At 41.6% G+C, this 8,730-nt stretch overlaps 1 pseudogene; it reads left to right on the top strand.

Moving 5' to 3' along the window:
- Positions 1–5,009: 5,009 nt before the first annotated feature.
- On the top strand, positions 5,010–8,144 carry LOC129488328 (glycine cleavage system H protein, mitochondrial-like; annotated as a pseudogene).
- The last annotated feature ends 586 nt before the right edge of the window (positions 8,145–8,730 follow it).

The following is an 8,730-nucleotide window of genomic DNA, read 5'->3' as shown; positions in this document are numbered from 1 at the left end:
GCATTGATAACCTTTGTGACGAATATAAAGAAATCCTTAAATTACGAGTTGTTGGCTTATCTTCGTAAATAATTTATGTCTATAAAATGGATGAAATGAAAAGAGTTTCAATTAAAACCCACTTTTTTCTAGTGCTAAAGAAAAGATTTAAGCACTTTGTCAAGCTGGGTAAATAGGAAAAATATATAATCATGCTCAGATATGTATCTGGGATAATTATAATTAATAATAATCATAGTAACAATGGCTAATGATAATTTAGCTTTATTATATGTGCTAAGCACCCTGGTTTTACATGCATTATCTTCTTTTGTTCTTGCTACAACCCTGTGAGATAGTAGTAGTATCTCATTTTACTGATGAAGACTGAAGCCTGGGTATATTAAATAGCTTGCCCAAGGCCATGCAGCAAAAGTCACCAACTCAAACCTACTTCTTATTTACTCCAAAGCCCGTTGTTCTTAACTGCAACATATCATTTCCTCTCATTAATATTGATTCTATAGGTTGTTACTTCTAAAAATTAGTATTGAGTTTAATGGTGAACACATTTTTCTATTTTCTCTTGAATCTGCTTCTGTAATGTCATGGTGATTTATGTGGCTTTTTTGTGTGTGTGTAAGTTATACATGTATGCATGTATACTTATGAGACCTCCCTTGGAATGAGGGAGGTCTCAAGAGATATAATTTAGATTCTCATTGATGTTCTGTATTCATTATCCTAACACCATCTGTAGTGTTAAATCAACTAAATTATTTCAGTAATAGGAGACAAAACACCCAGCTTTCATAATTTTTAATTGTCAAAACCGAAAGGAATCGGAATAAGGATCATTGAGAATTTAAAAAAATAAAAAAGGAAGTAAAAATTTTATAATTAGGAGATAATTAAAAATAGATAATTTTTTTTTGTTGTTAATCAAAGGTTGGGTGTGGTGGCTTACACCTGTAATCCCAACACTTTATGGGGCCAAGGTGGGTGGATCGCTTGAGCCCAGGAGTTGGAGACCAGTCTGCGCAACATGGTGAAACCCCATCTCTACAAAAAATACAAAAATTAGCTGGGTGTGTTGGTGTACACCTATAGTCCCAGATACTCGGAAGGCTGAGGTGGGAGGATCACCTGACCCAGGAGGTTGAGGCTGCAGTGAGCACCACTGCATTGGAATGCACCACTGCATTCCAGCCTGGGCAACAGAGCAAGACTTTGTTTCAAACAAACAAACAAAACTATGTTCACAATTTTTTTGTTTTGTAATCCTTATTCTTTTCTGCTTTCACTAAAGACTCAGCCCAAGTATAGGATGCCCTTTTCCATTTGTTTTTTTTTTTTGAGATGGAGTCTTACTCTGTCACCCAAGGCTGGAATGCAGTGGCGTGATCTTGGCTCACTGCAATCACCACCTCCCTGATTCAAGCGATTCTCCTGCCTCGGCCTCCCCGGTAGCTAGGATTACAAGCGCCACCACATCTGGCTAATTTTTGTATTTTTAGTAGAGACAGGGTTTCACCATGTTGGCCAGCTTGGTCTTGAACTCCTGACCTCAGGTGATCTACCCGCCTTGGCCTCCCAAAGTGCTGGGATTACAGGCGTGAGCCACCGTGCCCAGTCTAGGATGTCGTTTTCCTGATACAACAAAGGATAAGGTTTTAGAATAATAGTATGTTACAATATCTTTAAAAACAGCAGGTGCAGTGGCTCACACCTGTAAGCCCAGCATTTTGGGGGTTCAAGGCAGGAGGATCAGTTGAGGCCAGGAGTTCAAGACCAGCCTGGACTGCATAGCAAGATCCTATTTCTACAAAAAAATGTAAAACTTAAAATTGCACAAAATTTGTCACCTGTACCAGCTTTTAGAACTATTTATCTTATCCTCCTCAGTGATACATCATGAAGTTGTGTGATTTGTCTAAAATGCCCAGTTGCCTGAAATTGTATAAATTCTTGCCAAAAGTGTTTGAATTTAATACAAACTTCCCATCTCTTACCTCTTAGCACTGTGCTCATCTTGAGGGGACATAGTCCCAGTTTTGTATTTTACATAATACTCTTAGTGAATATGTGTAGACTTCATATGGTTGTGGGTAAGAGAATACTGCATTCAGATAGAAATGATGTATGGCTAAATTGATCCGGGATCCTTGGGCTACCTGCTAGGCAGCTTGTGGTGAAGAATCATAATCTCTAAAAAATACCTTGTCTGGACTGGGCACAGTGGCTCACACCTGTAATCCCAGCACTTTGGGAGGCTGAGGCAGGTGGATCACTGAGGTCAGGAGTTTGAGACCAGCCTGGCCAACATGGTGAAACCCTGTCTCTACTAAAAATACAAAAATTAGCTGGGCATGGTGGCACATGGCTGTATCCCAGCTACTGGGGAGGCTGAAGCAGGAAAATCACTTGAACTAAGAGTCGAGGTGGAGGTCGCGGTAAGCCGAGATCACACCATTGCACTCCAGCCTGGGTGAAGAAGCAAGCCTCCATCTCAAAAAAAAAATAAATAAATAAATAAATAATACCTTGTCTGGGATAAGTAGTGCTAAGTCTGTCTCATGGGCACATATTAGTGTCGTAATGCCAAATACTAAGGTTATTGTAAGCATAAACATTGAAGATAATTGCTAGAGAAAAATAGACTGAAAAAGAGTCCTCAGATGTAAGAAAAATACATGTAGATGAGAGTAACCTGTCTGGTAGAATTATGACATTGTAAGCAATGAAGGAATCACCAATGAGAAAATCTACAAAGGCTCAAGATCAAGTCTCTTTAGGTGAATAAGGCAATCTAGAAAGACCTTGGAATAATAATACCATTTCCTGAGGACCTTCTAAATAAGTGCCATTAAGGCTTTAAATACATTAAGGCTTTAAATACATTAAGGCTATTCTTCACAAAACCTCTGCTAATGGTAGGTATTAATTGAAACTCAAGAAATATCAAATAACATTTATGGTTACACAGCTAGATACTAATGGCAAGAGTGTTTAATTAGAAGTACTTTTACTATCGCAGGTTGCCTCAAATGAAAACATTTTGGACAGCAATATAAGGTGAATAGCTGAGCATGATGGCACACGCTATAGCCCCAGCTACCTGGGAGGCTGAGGCACAAGGATTGCTTGAGCAAATGAGTTTGAGTCCAGCATGGATAACTGTATTCCTGCCGCCTGCTTGTATTCCTCTCCTCAAAGGTGCTTTTTCCTTCTCTGCCACATGACTAGCCTGTGAATTTTCCAAACTTTTATGCTCTGCTTCCCTTTTAAATAAAAGTTCCAACTTTAAGTTATTTCTTTGCTTCCATATCTGATGGTAGGCTGCTAGCATCAGCCAGGCCACATCTTGAATGCTTTGCTGCTTAGAAATTTCTTCTGCCAGATACCCTGATACCCTAAGTCATCACTCTTAAGTTCAAACTTCCACAGATTCCTAGGGCCTGGACACAATGCACCCAAGTTATTTGCTAAAGCATGACATAGATGTACCTTTATTCCTGTTCCCAATAACTTCCTCATTTCCATTGGAGACCTCATCACTCTGGACTTCACCATATGTCTATCAGCATTTTGGTCACAACCACTTAACAAGTCTCTAAGTTCCAAACTTTCCCTCATCTTCCTGTCTTCTGAGCCCTCCAGATTCTTCCAACCTCTGCCTGTTACCCAGTTCCAAAGCTGCTTCTACATTTTCCAATATGTATAGCAGTGCCCTGCTGTCAGTATTAATCTGTTTTAGTCTGTTTGCGTTACTATAAAGGAATATCTGAGACTGGGTAATTCTTAAAAAAGATTTAATTGGCTTACCATTCTGCAGGCTGTTCACAAATCATGGCACCAGCAGCTGCTTCTGATGAGGACCTCAGGAAGCTTACAACCCTGGTAGAAGGCAAAATGGGAGTGAGCATATCACACGGTGAGAGAGGGAGCAAGAGAGAGGAGGAAGTCCCAGACTCTAAACAACCAGATTTCACATGAACTAAGAACTCACTCATCACCAAGGTGATGGTGCCAAGCCATTCATGAAGGATTTGCCCCATGAATCAATACCTCCCACTAGGCCCTACCTCCAGCATTGGGGATTACATTTCAACATGAGATTTGGAAGTGACAGACATCGAAACCACATCAGCAACATAGCAAGACCCCCAACTCTTAAAAAAAAAAAGTTGAATATATATCCAAAAATATCTTAAACTCCATATGGAAAGCCTCCCCCCTCAAATTTGTAGTAAATTATATTATAATGAATACATTAATTAAAAATATACTTGGCCTGGCACAGTGGCTCAAACCTGTAATCCCAGCACTTTGGGAGGCCGAGGTGGGCGGATCACCTGAGGTCAGGAGTTTGAGACCAGCCTGCCCGACATGGTGAAACCCTGTCTCTACTAAAAATACAAAATTAGCCGGGCGTGGTGGCACATGCCTGTAATCCCAGCTATTCACTCAGGAGGCAGATGCAGGAGAATCACTTAAACCCAGGAGACGGAGGTTGCAGTGAGTCAAGATTGCATCGTTGCACTCCAGCCTGGGTGACAGAGTGAGACTCTGAAAAAAAAGTAAAAATTAAAAAATATATTTGACAATACCCAGTACTCAATTTATTGTTTGTTGTTGACATTAACATTTTCTTTAAGAGTATTTCTTCATCTGTAAAATGAGGATAAAAATTGTAAAATTGTACTTGCTTCCAGCCTCATAGAGTTGTTTTGATTATTACGTCAGAAAGCTTGTAAAAACCTTAGGCCTATTTCCTGACATATACTAAATGCCCCATGTGCCAACTGAGGATGATCATTGCAGGAAAATTTCATAGACGATGAGGGAAAGTGATGCCTAAAATAATCTCCAGCTTATTAAGAAGTGCATTCCTTTTTGTTTGTTTGTTTGTTTTATCTGAGACGGAGTCTCACTGTATCGCCAGGCTGGAGTGCAGTGGCACGATCTCAGCTCACTGCAACCTCCACCTCCTGGGTTCAAGCGATCCTCCTGCCTCAGCCTCCCGAGTAGCTGGGACTACAGGCGCATACCACCATGCCCAGCTAATTTTTGTGTTTTTAGTAGAGGTGGGGTTTCACCATGTTGGGCGGGATGATCTCAAACTCCTGACCTCAGGTGATCCACCCGCCTCAACCTCCCAGAGTGCTGGGATTACAGGCATGAGCTATCCGTGCCCAGTCAATTTTTGTATTTTTAGTAGAGATGAGGGTTCACCATATTGGTCAGGCTGGTCTTGAACCCCTGACCTCAGGTGATCCACCTGCCTCAGCCTCCCAAAGTGCTGGGATTACAGATGTGAGCCAGCACACCCAGCCTGGCCGTCTTTTATAAAAAGATGAAGATGTCAGAATTCCCTAATAAGATTCTGGCTCTGTTACCCAGACTGGAGTGCAATGCATGGCATGATCTCAGCACACTGCAACCTCCATCTCCTGGGCTCAAGCCATCCTCCCACTTCAGCCTCCCAAGTGGCTGAGACTACAGGCACACGCCACCACACCTGGCTAATTTTTGTATTTTTTGTAGAGACAAGGTTTCGCCATGTTGCCCAGGCTGGTCTTGAACCCCTGAGTTCAAGTGATCCGCCTGCCTCAGCCTCCCAAAGTGCTGGGATTACCAGCATGAGACACTGTACCCGGCCCCTAATAAGTTTTAAATAACCAATCTTAAAATACTTTAATAGTTACATAGCACTTTAATTAGTTTGCTGATTTAATTTAGCCCAAGGGACAAGGATGTTAATGAGAAAACTGACTAGATTTCAGATCATAGATTTTAAGGGAACAAGGATCTGAAAACCAAATACCCTCTGCTTAAAGTGTTTTTTGTGTTTTTCACTACTGAAAATGTTTAGAGATTGACTTACCTATTGCTGATACTCAAAACATCTGATATCTTAATATTTTTAAATAACTCACACTAAAAGCATATGTTGAAAATGGCAATGTATAGTCTGAGACTGGTGATTAGACTGGACTAAAAGCATATGTTGAAAATGGCAAATGTATGGTCTGAGACTGGCGATTAATTTACAGTATTGGCACCTAAAGAGATACTGAGATGAATAACTTATTAATTTCCTTCTTAAAATCATAATTTTGGATCTGCAAAGGACTATACAAAAAAAAAAATCTAGTATTATACCTGCATTTTATAATTGTGGAAATGGAGACCAGAAAGAATAAGAGGCAAGTTAGAGGCAGATCTTGGGTTTGGATCAGCTCTTCTAATGCCTGATTCTGTGACATTACAAAGCCTGAAATTCAGCTCCAACATCTACTAAACATTTGCAGAGTATCAGCTGGGTGCGGTGGCTCTCACAAGGCCAGGAGTTCAAGACCAGCCTGGCCAAGATAGTGAAACCCTGTCTCTACTAAAAATACAAAAATTAGCTGGACGTGGTGGCAAGACGCCTGTAATCCCAGCTACTCTCGAGGCTGAGTCAGAGAATTGCTTAAACCTGGGAGGCGGAGGTTGCAGTGATCCCAGATCGTATTACTGCACTCCAGCATGGGCGACAGAGCGAGACCCCATCTCAAAAAGAAAAAAAAATTTTTTTGCAGAGTATCTACTGTGTGTCAAGTACATTACCCAAGACTACAAAGAGAAATACAATTTAGCTAATGTCCTCAAGAAGCTAACAGTATACTAAAAGAGATATGTAGGCATCAATTATAGTAATGACATAACATATTCTAATAGAGGTAAGTACATAACACAGTGGGCGTGGCTAGTTGTCTTTGTTTCTGCTGTTAAAACAGAATATCACAGACTGGGTGATGGATTGATTGACTGATTGATTGACTGAGGCAACTCTGTCACCCAGGCTGGGGTTCAGTGGCATGATCACAGCTCACTGCAGCCTCCACCTCCCTGGATCAAGCAATCCGCCTGCCTCAGCCTCCTGAACAGCTGGAACTATGGGTGTGAGCCACCATGCCCCACTAATTTTTATTTATTTATTTTTTTTTTTTTTTCTGAGACAGAGTCTCAGTCTGTCGCCCAGGCTGGAGTGCAGTGGCACAATCTCAGCTCACTGTAACCTCCACCTCCTGGGTTCAATTTCCCTGCCTCAATCTCCTGAGTAGCTAGGATTAAAGGCGTGTGCCACCACGCCCGGCTAATTTTTGTATTTTTAGTAGAAACGGGGTTTCACCATGTTGGTCAGGCTGGTCTCGAACTCCTGACCTCATGATCTGCCCACGGCCTCCCAAAGTGCTGGGATTACAGGCGTAAACCACCGCGCCCAGCTAATTTTTAAAAATTTTTTATAGAGACAGGTCTCACTATGTTGCCCAGGCTCGTCTTGAACGCCTGGGCCCAGGCGCTCCTCCCACCTTGGCCTCCCAAAGTTCTGGAATTACACATGTGAGCCAACACACCAGGCCCAGGCTGGGTAATTTATAAAGAAATTTACTTCTGCCCGCCCCGCCCTGCCTCCCCACCGAGTGGCTGAGGCGTAGCGCTGCGATCCCCGCACCCCTGGGAACATGGCGCTGCGAGTGGTGCAGAGCGTGCCGGCCGTGCTGTGCAGCCTGCACGCGGTCCTGGCACCTGCCGCGCCCTGCCCGTGGAGGCCCTGGCAGCTTGGGATGGGCGCCGTCCGGTCGCTGCGCATGGGACCCGCTCTTCTCTGGGGAAGCGTTGGGAGATGTTTACTGTAGTCTGCCTGAAGTTGGGACAAAATTGAACAAACAAGGTGAGTTTGGTGCTTTGGAAAGTGTGAAAGCTGCTAGTGAACTCTATTCTCCTTTATCAGAAGTAACCGAAATTAATGAAGCTCTTGCAGAAAATCCAGGACTTGTAAACAAATCTTGTTATGAAGATTGGCTGATCAAGATGACACTGAGTAATCCTTCATAACTAGATGAAGCTTATGAGTGAAGAAGCATATGAGAAATACATAAAATCTATTGAGGAGTGAAAATGGAACCACTATAAATAAGCTAGTATGAAATAACGCAACCCAGCAGAGTTGTCCTAAATTAGTGGTGGATAGAAGACTTAGAATAGCAACTTTTAGCATTACCCATGGGAAAAAAAACTACTGTTAACACTGTTAATGAAAGAAGATGCCTTTTAACTTTCTAATGATTGTAGATAAACATAATACGTGTCTTTTTCACAATATCCTATGATTTTTAGACTAGGCTCTAGTATTCAGAATTCGTGAAATTATCCATGGTAAAAATTAGTTATAAAAATTACATAATTCAAAGATAATGTTGTTATTCTTAAGCCTTATATAATATTGTAACTTGTGTATGTCCATACCTGGATTTGGGATGAAATACTTAATGATCTTTCCATTGGAAATAACTGGGAATGAAGAAGTTTTTGTTGCTTGTACAGTGTCAGATGAAGAACAACACTATCTTAATTTTGCAATACACTACATTTGCTGGTGCTATTTTTATACAGTGAAGCAACAGCTTTGCAGCAAAATAATCAAATACTTCGTTTAAAAAAAAAAAAAAGAAAAGAAATTTACTTCTTACAATTCTGGAGGCCAGGAAGTCCATGATCAGGTGCCAGCATCTGGAAAGGGCCTTCTTGCTGTCCTCCCATGGCAGAAGATGGAAGGGCAGGGGAGAGCTAACATGCTCCCGCAAGCTCTTTTTATAATGGCATCAATCAAATATGAGGCCAGAATCCTTGTGACCTAATCATCTCCTAGAAGGCTCCACCTCCCAACCCTGTTGCATTGGGATTAAGTTTCCAACACACGAA

This window comes from Symphalangus syndactylus, chromosome 8 (assembly GCF_028878055.3).
Source record: "Symphalangus syndactylus isolate Jambi chromosome 8, NHGRI_mSymSyn1-v2.1_pri, whole genome shotgun sequence".
In the NCBI taxonomy this organism is placed as follows: domain Eukaryota; kingdom Metazoa; phylum Chordata; class Mammalia; order Primates; family Hylobatidae; genus Symphalangus; species Symphalangus syndactylus.
This window is presented reverse-complemented; position numbering and strand designations above follow the sequence as displayed.